Source organism: Gossypium arboreum, chromosome 9 (genome assembly GCF_025698485.1).
Source record: "Gossypium arboreum isolate Shixiya-1 chromosome 9, ASM2569848v2, whole genome shotgun sequence".
NCBI lineage: Eukaryota > Viridiplantae > Streptophyta > Magnoliopsida > Malvales > Malvaceae > Gossypium > Gossypium arboreum.
The window spans coordinates 58,219,626-58,232,364 of NC_069078.1; the positions used below are offsets into that span (position 1 = coordinate 58,219,626).

A 12,739-nucleotide genomic window follows, 5' to 3' on the forward strand; every position below is an offset into this window, starting at 1 on the left:
TTTTGCCCTTCAATCTGCTGTTTACCTTTTTGGATTTTGCCAATCTCATGGAACTTTTAATCATGGATTCATGGTATTCTAGATGATATATTAGGAAATATACTTATTAGGTTAGTTTGGGTTCATTTGTTAGTGAAATGATTCAATATGTTTATGAACTGGATAGGGATATGGCATTCATTTCTTTAAATTTTCTTTAATGTTCGATTCCGTTCTAAACTCTAATCAACTTTTTAAAAAATAAAATATTGTAAGTGCTTCTACATTGATGCATAGAATTATTCAATTTTAAAAATTATAAAATAATTTTGATTATTTAAAAGTTTTATTAAATCATTAAATTATATATAAAATTTTTATTTAAATGATTGGATTAATTTTTTAAAAGAAATTTGATTAACAAGTTTCAAGTAAGGATTTAATGATTGGTATGGTGAATTTGTATTTATTAGCGAGTAGAATAATATATTTTAGATTTAAGTCAATTTGATGGCTATAGTTAAAAATATGAAAAAAATTGTTTGAATTTTAATTTATAGATTAAGTAATATTAAAAGTTATTTTATATAAAAAAACTTTGAGTGAAGAAAAGAGGAAGGGAGGTTTTAATTAGTGCAAGCGGTGTGGAAATAATTATTTTAATAGTTCAATGATGGAAGTGAAAATTTTGAATAATTCAATGATCATTTTAGGTAATTTGAAATTGGGTAATCAAAAGTAAACTTATTAATAATTTAGTGACATGGAATGTAATTTATTTTGGAGTTTAATATATTAATTAAATAATTAAATATTATTTTTGAAAAACATTAATTAAATATATATGTGAATTTATTTCTCATAATATATAGTTTTTAGGCTTACCTTGAATAAATTAAGCATTGCAAAGTTTATTGTGGCAACGAAATTTAATCAATAATTATGTAATAATTAAGATATTTGGACAATGACTTGTGTGAGTTTAGTTTTATAAATGTGTTAACCATTAATATTTTACCTTAAACCTTTTAATTCTAACCCAAATTGTAACACTCTTTGCCCGATCCGATCGTCAGGTTCAAGTTATAGGATGCCATGACCGTTGTCGGAGCAATAAAAATCAATTGCAACATAATTTCTATTGATTCAACACATTATATCCATAGACATGATCATTACATCATTATCTTATCTAGGGTTTATACGAGCTTAAGAAAGCTTTTTTCATAACTTGAGACCATTGAAGGACTAAACTGCAAAGTTTCAAAATGTTTTGGGCTGGAGTCGCAACTTTAAAGCTACAATGTCGCAACTTCCAAAACAATAGGTTGGTAACACGACTTGAGGACTAAAATGTAAAGTTTACAAACTTTATCGAATTGGTATTGTGACCTCAAACAGGGCACGTCGTGACATTGAAAGGTGGTGTCGTGACACCCATAGGATGTTGTTGCAACTCTATAAGCAAAATACAACAATTTCAATCCCTTTTGGTTTCAACCTATCATTTCACATAATTTGCCAAAATTTGTGACCTTTAACGACAAACATCATAATAAAATTTCATTTCAATTTCATCAAATCATCATATCATGCCAAACGATAACAAATTAAACTTATCACACTTTTGAAATCAAATGCTCAAATGGCACAAAACTCATGATCAAAGTCTAGACATATCCAAGCTATTTATCAACCTTAACCTACCGAGTTACCTACATTTCCAATTTCAAACACATAAGGTCTATGTAAACCTTGAATTCAAGCATCAAAATGGCATTAGCATAATCAAACTATACACAACTAAGCCATATATCAAGCTTAACATGCAAACATAACCTTAACCATAAACACAACATTAACATTCACATTAAGGATGATCATTTACATAACAAAATGACCCTATATATATGCCACAATATTAGGAACTAGAATGAACATATTTATACCATCTTGATGATAGTATGTTATCCACCCTGATCCGGCCTAGTGAGTTTCTCAAGTTAGGGATCTACATATAGCAGAAACAACGATAAGTAAGCACTCAATGCTTAGTAAGTTCAAATGGAAATTACAACACTTACCTTGCTCATATATGAACATGTTATGTACCAAAGGTTATGCATACATTTAGCTATCATATGGCACTCTAACTCACAACAAAACGTACATAAGAATCATAAGTATTCATATGCATTAAACACGATAAACATAACTCAAACATCACTAATTTGCACCATTTCACATAGGTTCATCACCAATTCATATATTTTCATTAAGTCATTAATCCATGCTATTATCATTTTAGTCACATACCTTTTTTAACATATCAAATCTAGTTCATTTCCATTTTTTCGTTTCAAAGTTCAATATTAAAATTTCTCCCAATAGAACTGTAGTAAAACAAACTCGAACACGTGGGTGAATTACACCACACCAAGGCACTAAAGTGCAAAGCCTGTAGGCATCAAATGTTTAAACATATTCAAATACATCCCTCCACCACACCAAGATCTCCGTAGCGACTATGAACACTTGATGATCAATAATAAATAATGGGTCTTGATGTGCATATAACCCTATTGGCATGTCAACTGCATCCTAGCCTTTTACTAAGTTCACATGGGCATAAATCATTCATATTTGCATATTCATAACCTGTATTGTCGCATATAAAATTTCAATTTACATCGATTGAGTTAGAACTTGAACTACACATAGAGTGAATGATACATTTCACAGTCTTTGCCATTCTTCTAGTTACAATCAATAGATATAACATCACTTACCTATTTTAAGGCATTTCAATTCAATCACATTCGCAGCCATATATGCCAATATTTTTACCAACATTTCAAATTATGTTCAAACTCAGGGGCAAATAGAAATAACATAAGCAAACCTATCAAACAAGGAAGGGTAGTAAGTTCTATAAAAATTTATCTTTCATGTAACACCTTCAACCCGATCTGTTATGCCAGATCTGGATATTGGGTATTACCAAACGGATATATACAAAAAACTTAATCTATTTAAACAAGTTACAATTAATTACACCTTCTTAGTTACAAATTTCAAACTAAATTACATAAGTATATACAATAAGAAAATACAACTACCACACATGGTAATTGAATCACAACAATATTTAAATTGAAATCCTAATCTATTGTAGATATCCAAAAGTATGGATTTCTATTTAACAATTCAGGCTTCGAACTCACCACCATACTCATTCTGTATGCATAATAACTCGATATGCCACTTATTGGCGTAGTCCTAACATCGTCCCTCCTGGCGCAATCCTTCTTGGCGCAGTCCCACATCAAATCACCTGTAACATAACACATATAGAAAAGTTCATAAGAACTTAGTGAGGAAAACATCATTTACCTAAATGATATTTGCACATTGCAACTGATAATTTATATAAATGATTCCATCGTTCTTAACCTTCAACTTGTCTCTTACGAATGCTTTCTTGGGTTCTATCCCTTTATATGTGTTAGTTACTATACCTTACTCTAAAGCTATCTCCTTTTCATTCAATGTATTTGATACATCACTTACATCCTTCAAATTTTTAGCCAACACCTTATCATGATTCAAGAAGTAACACATACACAGATGATAGGTATTTCCTTCGAACATACCAAGTTCACATCCTTGTTCAGTATACATTTTCAATATTAACCCATTACTTTTCTATATCCTTTCAAAGTTCTTCATTGAGAGTCCTATTAAGACATACCACAAGAGCATTCCATCTGGAGTATGCCACAAAAACTATCATTGCAGGAATTGCCATAAAGGCTATCCCTTCATAACTCACCATAAAGGCTATTGTAACAACCCGTATTTTAGTGATGTCGAAAACAGTTGTTATAGGGCCACAAATCTGACGAGTGAGTCTGTAAATATTATTATTTAATATTTACGAGTCAAATATATTATTTTAATAAATTTTGATTTAATAATTTATGCTATTTGAATGAATGGTTAAGTTCAAGTGGTATGTTTCAAAAGTCAAGTGGTTTTAGAAAAAGAGGTATCGAGACCTCGTTTTTATAAACCGAACCATAAAAATTTTGTTAAAATTTTGTTAATCGAACCAGAATTAGAACCCACCTATTTGCTTATTGGTTCACAATTTTCCCAAAATTCCTGATAAAGTCTGCCAACTTACCATATGTTCAGTTAGGTCCCAAATTTCCCCCATATTTGGGTCCTTTAAGATATTCGGGTGTGACATAATGATCTAAGAACCTTTCTCATAAGATTTGAGTTTGAGTAATCATTTCCTAAGGCAAAAGCTTGATTGGCTAGGTCATAGAGTTTTGCATAAAACTCTTCAATGGCCTTTGTTTCCTGCATCCCAGAGTCTCAAATTTAGTTGTCAGCATCTGAAGCTTGGATTTTTTCAATGTATTGGTCCCTTAATGAGCTATCTCTAGTATTTCCCAGGCCCTCTTAGCTTTAGTGCACTTAGAAATTCTCTTGAATTCTTATGCATCTACCCCACAGAAAATAGCATAAAGTGGTTTTGAGTTGGCATTAGTAGTCCTTTCTTCTTCAGTGGTCAAGGTTGCCTCGGGGTTGGAAGTTTTTATTCCTTCACCTTCAGTGAATGGATGAGTCCATCCAATTAAAACAACTCTTCATGCTTGTTCATCAGTTGACTTAATGAAAGCTTTCATCTTAGCTTTCCAATAAACATAAATTACTCTATCAAGCATAGGGGGACATGAGATTGAAGATCCTTCCATTGTAAGCAAGTATATCAACTAGGATAATCACTATTTATGTTAAGTGAGAGGCCCTGATACCAATTGTAGAAACGAGGCGATACTTGCTTTGCAAACTAGAAATTGTGGCTAAAATAGTGTTTGGAACTGTGGCCATAGTTTCAACCACGAAGTTAAAAATGTGAAAATGTAAAAATGAATACCAAGATTGTTTACGCAGTTTGACCTCAATCTACGTCGGCGAGGTCTTGCCCAGAGCAATGATCAATTATCTTTCTCATAGTATAGCCAATGATTTAAGTCCCAACACTGGTATAACTTTCACCAATTTAGTGACCTCATCGATGTACAAAGACCAGATTACCCTCCAATTAAGTTTCCCCCTCAAAAGCTTAGTTTTGCAGTACAAAAAGCTCTCTTGATTGCTTATAGAAACAATGCACACATACATATTTCTCTCTTGAATAAATTTGTGCTCTCTTAAACTTTAGGTCTCTCGGTTGTCTTTAACCTAGACAAAACTTAAGTTTACATCCTACTTAAGTTTTTCTTACATAAGAGTTATAATTTTATCATTTTTCTATAAAGTAATGCTAAAAATCAACATAGGATAATAATTCCATAAGAGTCCTGATATAATTTAAAGTTTTCAACATAGAAAGTGATTTTATTTGTTTTGTAAGTAACCAATCTTAATCCACAAGCAACCAATATTCAAGCATTCAATTTCAACTCAATTGGTTTTCATGTTTTAGGTTTTAACTCATCCAAATATCTTCAAAATAAATAGTCCAATGCTTTTGTTCTAAAATATGTCAAATCTAAAAATAGGCAAGTTCGACAATGCACCAATGCCAAAAGTTGTGGCCACTATTTCAGTCACAGAAACAACCACAAAATTTTTCTTGTCACCAAATGTGTCAACAATCTAATTGTGGTTATTAGAACATATTGATTGCAATTGTGATTTTAATTGTAACTTCAATGACAAAATGTAAATATAAGCCGATTATGTATGCATAAATATTTTTATACCTTTACTAACTTAAAATGCATGGTTGAGTTAGTATTACGAGTTAACCAGACACCAACTTTGTTGGTTAATGATTTAAAAACTAGGTTTTAAGAAAGTAATGAATATTATTATAATAGTATTTTCGTCTTTTAATATTTTTAGATAACATATGTAAATAAAATAACTAGAACTCACTACTTAAACTAAACCATATGTATAAGGATGAAACTCAAATTAGCAAAATTTTATATGTAAATCATATATCACTTTACTTACGATTTAATTGATAAATAATTATTTATAAATATATTTTTATATAAAGTTTTTCTTTTACCTGCATACAGGGGTAGATCTAGAGACCTTACCTAGAGGTGCTCATGGGCTAGGCCAGGCCCAACCAAAATTTTAGGCTCGTTTACTAGACCCCAGCTTGGCTCCATCTTGAAAAATGGTTCTAAAATTTTACCCCAAGCCGAGCAGGATAAAAATACTAAAACTCGGGCCCGACCCACCCATATTAATTATATATTATTTTTATATAAAATTTTAAAAAATATATAATCATAAAAATACTAAAAACATTAAAATAAATATTTTCCAATAAATTGAAAATAAATTAAAAAACATGTATACTTAAATAAATTAAGATATGTGCAACTTAACAAGCAAATGCTTCTAAAATAGTAACAAAATTAATACTAAAATAAGAGTTATACAATATCTAAATAATAACAATAAAATAGTAATAACATAATAGTGAAATGATAGCAAAATAATGAAAAATAACAAGAAAATAATAAAAAGTAAAAATAGCAAAAAAAAGTTAAAAATAACATTTTTTTTTGCATATTTGGGTTGGGCCAAGCTTAGGCAAAAGAAGTCTTACCTGAGGCTCGACCCAGGCCATGAATAGGTCTAATCTTGCCTGCCCCCCAAAAAAATTGCAGTTTTAGCCACCCAAATTATATAACGGAAAATTTTGTATTAGCCCCTCCAAAAAATGAGAAATATTCTATTTAGTCTCTTTCGAAACGATAAAATCATAAATTAATACATGATAAAATTTATATTTGACCTCTCAAAAATTTTTAATTTAATTTTGCCCCACTAAAATGTTTCGGATTTGCTCCTTTATCCATACATGTTTTTTCAAAAAAAAATAATTTGATGATTATATTTTATTTTGAAATGTAAATATAAAATAATAAAGATAAAATATTAAAATTAATTTAAAATATCAAGAATTTATATTGACCAATATACATCCATATAAATCAAAATGGAATAAAACAACTGAAATACAAAATAATTTTTTTGGCATCTATTTTTTTTTTTTAGTTTGTTGTATGATTCATGTTTTGATTGTCCCTCTTATCAATATAATCTTCACGGTTCAAACTTGTGTTCTGTCTTTTAGAATGTAATGTGTATTATTGTTACACCTAATGTGATAATTGTTATTTGGACCAATCGAATTGGAGATTGGTTACCGATTTAGAGAGAAACATTAAACTAATTAATTTAAGAATCGATAAAAACTCATTAAATTGATAATTAAACCGGTTAAATTGAATTTTTTGTAATTCTTTTAATGATTAAATAAATCATGAGTCAACACCATACCTAAAACCATCACCGTAAACGCAAGTGATAACAATAAAGTTGTTATCAAACGTATTTGCCATAACAATAAAACGTATGTGACTGATGACAATACCAAAACCGAAAGCCATGACCACAAACAAGTGATAAGTTTTAGCACGATTTTTTCAACACCAAAAAATAACTATAAAAACACCAAGTGCTCCTTACCTTTTTCATCACAAATACAAAATATAACCCCTGTTAGAGATTCTCCAAAACTCTTAAAAATGGCGGAAACAGGCTTAGAACCTACTGAAGCATCCCATTACAATCGGAAAAACGAATGAAAGCATTCGATGAAACAAAATCAGGAGTGAAAGGGCTCGTAGATTCTAGTTTATCCAAGATCCCAACCATTTGCATCAACCAACAGTACAAGCTCGAGAGAAACAATAACATCCTTGACCACAAACCTCGAAGCTGCATAAATGTCTGAATCCCGATCATAGACTTGACTGGCGTCGACGATGACCCAAATTTAAGCCACGAAATAGTGAAGAAAGTTGGAGAAGCTTGTGAGAAATGGGGTTTATTTCAAGTTATCAACCATGGGATTCCGCTGACGACTTTGGATGAAATGATTGATGGAATTGGAAGGTTTCATGAACAAGATAAGGAAGCAAAGAAAGAGTTTGATTCTCGATATAACAGTAGGAAAGTGATTTATAATAGTAATTTCGATCTTTATGTGGCGGAAGCAGCCAATTGGAGGTATACTTGGAGGAGTGCTATGGCACCTTGTCAGCCTCTTCCTCAAGAACTGCCTACAGTTTGTAGGTAAGTAATAATAAGTACAGTGCTATTACCATGTTAACAGAGATCTTTGCTACGTAATCATATCTGACGCTAACTCAATCTGTAGAGATATAATGATAGAGTATTCGAATAGAGTGATGAAATTAGGACAGACTTTGTAAGAATTGCTCTTCGAAGCTTTGGGGCTGAACCGGAGTTATTTGAAAGATATTGGGTGCGGTGAGGGACTGCTTATGGTTGGCCATTACTATCCGCCATGCCCTGAACCAGACATGACATTGGGCACCGGCAGCCACACCGATAGCGGCTTCTTTACCGTACTTTTACAAGATCAAATGGGCAGACTTCAAGTCCTTCAGCAAAATCAATGGCTTGATGTTAAGTCTATCCATGGAGTTCTTGTTGTAAATTTGGGTGATATGATGCAGACAAATCTACTGATGGGTCGAAACCATCAAATATAAATTATTACGACAAAATAATGGTAAATTGAAATATAGAGTAGTAGGGTCGAATTTATAAGGACTGAATGTCTAATTTCGTCTTTTCTCGTGACTAGAATCGCTGTTGCGGTGACAATCGTGCCCACGACCAGTGTGTTGCAATGCTGAAAAATAAATATGAGGCTTTTAAATTGATTAAAATAATAAAATAAGGAAATATGAAAAATAAATAAAATAAAAATAGGTTCTAAAATGAAAAAATAAATTTAAGAAAATAAAATAAATGAATAAATAAAATATTTTTTAAGCTTAGCTTTAGCCTCGTTGTACTCCAATCTTGAATCGATCCTTGAAATAGATTTTCCTTTCCAAGCGATAAGTTGATTATAGCAATCGAGGATCCCTCAAACCGCCAACTCTTCCTTTTGTAGTCAATCTCGGTATCACCTGCAAATCGACCCTTGTCGAATTCCCAACCACGTGGCACATACCCGTAATTTAGGACTTCGATAGCCTTGTGATCTGAAAAGCCAAACTCGAATTAACAGCCTCAACCGTGTAGGTCGTTTAAATCCGATCACTATCTCCCTTGATGGAATCTAACTAGCTTTTTCTAATTGAACACGTCAATTTGTTCGGCGGATTTTGAATGCAGCACCATCGACTCAACTTCCCAATTGTACGCCAAACGATTCCAACCCAACGCGCGCTTTTTGAATTGAAATTGAATTAACTTTGAGAGACGAATTTATATTATCCCATATCCCGGAGAGATAGCAAATACCGAATTGAGAGGTTTTCTTTGAGCGGGTTCGTATCTTATGATTGTTTTGTTGGAATAATTTCCGAGCTAAAGTTAAAAAGGGTTTAGTTAATCATTGAAAAAAATCATGCTTTGAAAGTGGTTTTGTGAAATTGTGGAAGATGAAAAGGGAAAGGGCCTTAGAAGGTAATTAAACTAAAAAGCTGAAAGTTAAAAGAAAAAAAAAAAAAAAAGGGAATGAAACAACAGTATAGAAAACTAAAGCTCGAAGGGAAGGAAAAAGTAAGGAATTTTATTAAATGCTAAAGACAAAGTGTGTTCAATTGGTTGTAGCTACTAGCTATACACATTTTTAGTGCTAAAATTTAGCTAGATTTTCCTTAAATATTATCACTAAATAATTCAAAATTTAAAATTAAATTTAAACTAGAATTTAAATTTAAAATTTAAAAATCAAATTTAAACTAGAATTTAAACTAGTTACAGAGTTGTAACAATATAAAAAATCATTCAATTTTATTCAGTCACTTTTAAAAAAATCTTCAACCCTTTAATATTTATCCAGTCATCTTTAAATCTTCAATCTTTTAATTAAGCCTTCCTCTTTGCTTTTTGTTCCAATTTAATCCCTTTTGTAAGAGTTTGAATTCAGCAAACTAACTTCATTCTTAATAAGAAAAATCCAAATTTAATAGCATTTTATTTGATAATTAGCCAAAAATAAATATATTAAAAATACAAATTTATCTCGCTATCATCTACCTTACCTTTAACCTTAACTTCATAGTTCAAATATTTTTAGCAGTTTTATTTGTATTTGATGCTGTGTCCAATATAAGGTTATAAATGAATCGAGCTTAAACGAACAACCTCTGTTCATGTTCGTTTGTTTATTTTTAAGCTTGTTTGTGTTCAGTTTGTATTCGTTAAGAATATCAAATTTTGTGTTTATGTTCGTTTATTTAAAATTATGTGTGTTCATATTTGTTTGTTTAATGTTCACGACATGTTCATTTAATTTAATTGGACATGTTCATGAACATTAAATGAACATGTTCATGAACATATAATTGAACATATTCACAATGTTAATGAATAATAAACAAACAAGCAAAAAATAAATACATACACACAGATATTATTTTAATATTTTTATAAGAAAATATCATTAATAAATAAACGAGCCAATAAACGAGCTTGTTCGTGAAAATAAACGAACCAAACACACGTTTATTCGTATTTGTTTGTTTATTAAAGGAACATAAAAAAATTGTTCATAATCATTTATTTAGCTTAGTAAACGAACATGAACGAACGTTATATGGACATTTCATGAATAATTCATCAAACATTTTGTTCATTTACACCTCTAGCCCAATACATTAAAAACTTAAAAAAAAATATATTATTTATCAAATCACTCACAAATGAATGGAAAAGAACGTAACATGACTTCCACGTGGCAAATCATGTGTTTACTACATTAACAATTAATTAATTTTAAAAATTAAAAATATTAAAAATAATATTGTTATAATTTTTAATAATTTTTTGAATATTTAAAATTTTAAAAGATTAATTAATTGTTGGCTTGTCATTGATGTGTATATTAACTTTTCTATCCATTTTCAAGTGATTTGACAAACAACTATATGCTTATGGGTTAAAAGAGACAAAAAAATTAAATACAAAGTTAGAATGATATTTTTTGTTATAAAATCAGAAAATCAAATAAGTAATTATGCCAAAATTTTATTATGTTAATGTTAAACACATATCTATATTTGATTCATGCTCAATCTAAGTAATATAGGCTTAAGTTTGTTTTGTTAGAATTATAAAATAAATCGAAATAAAACTTTATAAACCAGGATTTATCATGTCAAATCATCAAGAATAAATAAAAAATAAAACTAGATGAGGAAGCGTACTTGAATCCATGAGTTCCTTGAAGTTTTTCCGGATCTTGAGGATTTGATCTTCTAAATTAGTACACAAAAAATTCAGAGAATATTTGCTCTCTCTTTCCTAAGGATGAGATATTATAAAAGATATCTTGTATGTAATTTGAGAACCATAACCCTAATATTTATAACCTTGGCATATTAGTTCTAATTCCTAATTAGCCCATCATTAATTAGAATTAGATTAGAACTCAATTACTAGAGTATCTACACATATTTGACCCATACTTTATTTAATAATTAAAGCCCAATAAAACTTTAACCAAATTAAATCACTTTTAATTTGAGCTACCCTATCATGATAGTAAATAATAACATGTAATTACCCTTATTATATATGTGATATCCATATTTTCCAACAATCTCCCACCTGGGCCACGCATATATATACTAATTACTCTATAATTACATGCCATTATATAATGTTATGAGCTCAAAAATTTTACTATCATATCCAAAAGGTATTCTGAAAAATCTCGTTCATTAATTATGCTAACAGAGAACCAAAGCAACTTTCGTTACATATATCGTAACTAAATCCATCCCTGATCACGTATATTAACACAACTAAATGAGATAGATCAAGTATGGATGTGTAGCATGGAAATTACATGCAGTATGATATAAACATGTCTATTTCCAACTGGTCCTCCTTAGTGAGATCAAACCTTACCAAAATCAGAGTGTGAATAAACCAAATAAACTTTATTTCTGTAGAAAATAAACTTAATATCTGTAAATTGAAATAATTAAAAATGTGTCTATAACATAAAAGCATTTAAAAGTACAAACTCCCACTAAAACCAAATATCTTTAAATGATATTACACCTATATAAGCAATATGCTGATGAAAAAACCTTGAGTGTAGTCCCTTAGTAAGCGGATCCACAATTATGGAGTTTGTCTCAATATACTTTATAGACACCTAACACTTTGAACTTTTACTTTAACAACCAAGAACTTTAAGTCTATGTGCTTTGACTTTGATGTGCTCTTGTTGTTATTGGAATAAATGACTACAAATTATTGTAATAATTTGCACCCTAGTGACAAAATTTTGCATCAATATTCCATCAAAATTGGAGTCTGTATACTTGATGATCTCTAACTTATCAGACCTCTGATATGTGAGCATGTAATCTTTTGTTATTTGAAGATACCTCATAGCCCTCTTGCCTGCTAACCAATGGTGTATACCAGGGTTGCTTAAATATCTACCTAACATCCCAACAATGTATGCAATGTCCGGAAGCATACATACTTGAGCATACATTAGACTCCCATTCTTGAGATGTAGGAAATCTTATGCATTTCCTTAATCTCAAAATTATTCTTGGGGTATTGGTCGAGACTTAACTTATTATTGACAAGTAGTATGTTATTAACATATAAAACTAAATATAGAACCTTAATCTCACTAAACTTGTGG

The 12,739-nt window shown here is 30.3% G+C and overlaps 1 pseudogene; it reads left to right on the forward strand.

Annotated features, from left to right (window-relative positions):
- The first annotated feature begins 7,540 nt into the window (after positions 1-7,540).
- LOC108456290 (1-aminocyclopropane-1-carboxylate oxidase homolog 1-like) lies at positions 7,541-8,661 on the forward strand (annotated as a pseudogene).
- The last annotated feature ends 4,078 nt before the right edge of the window (positions 8,662-12,739 follow it).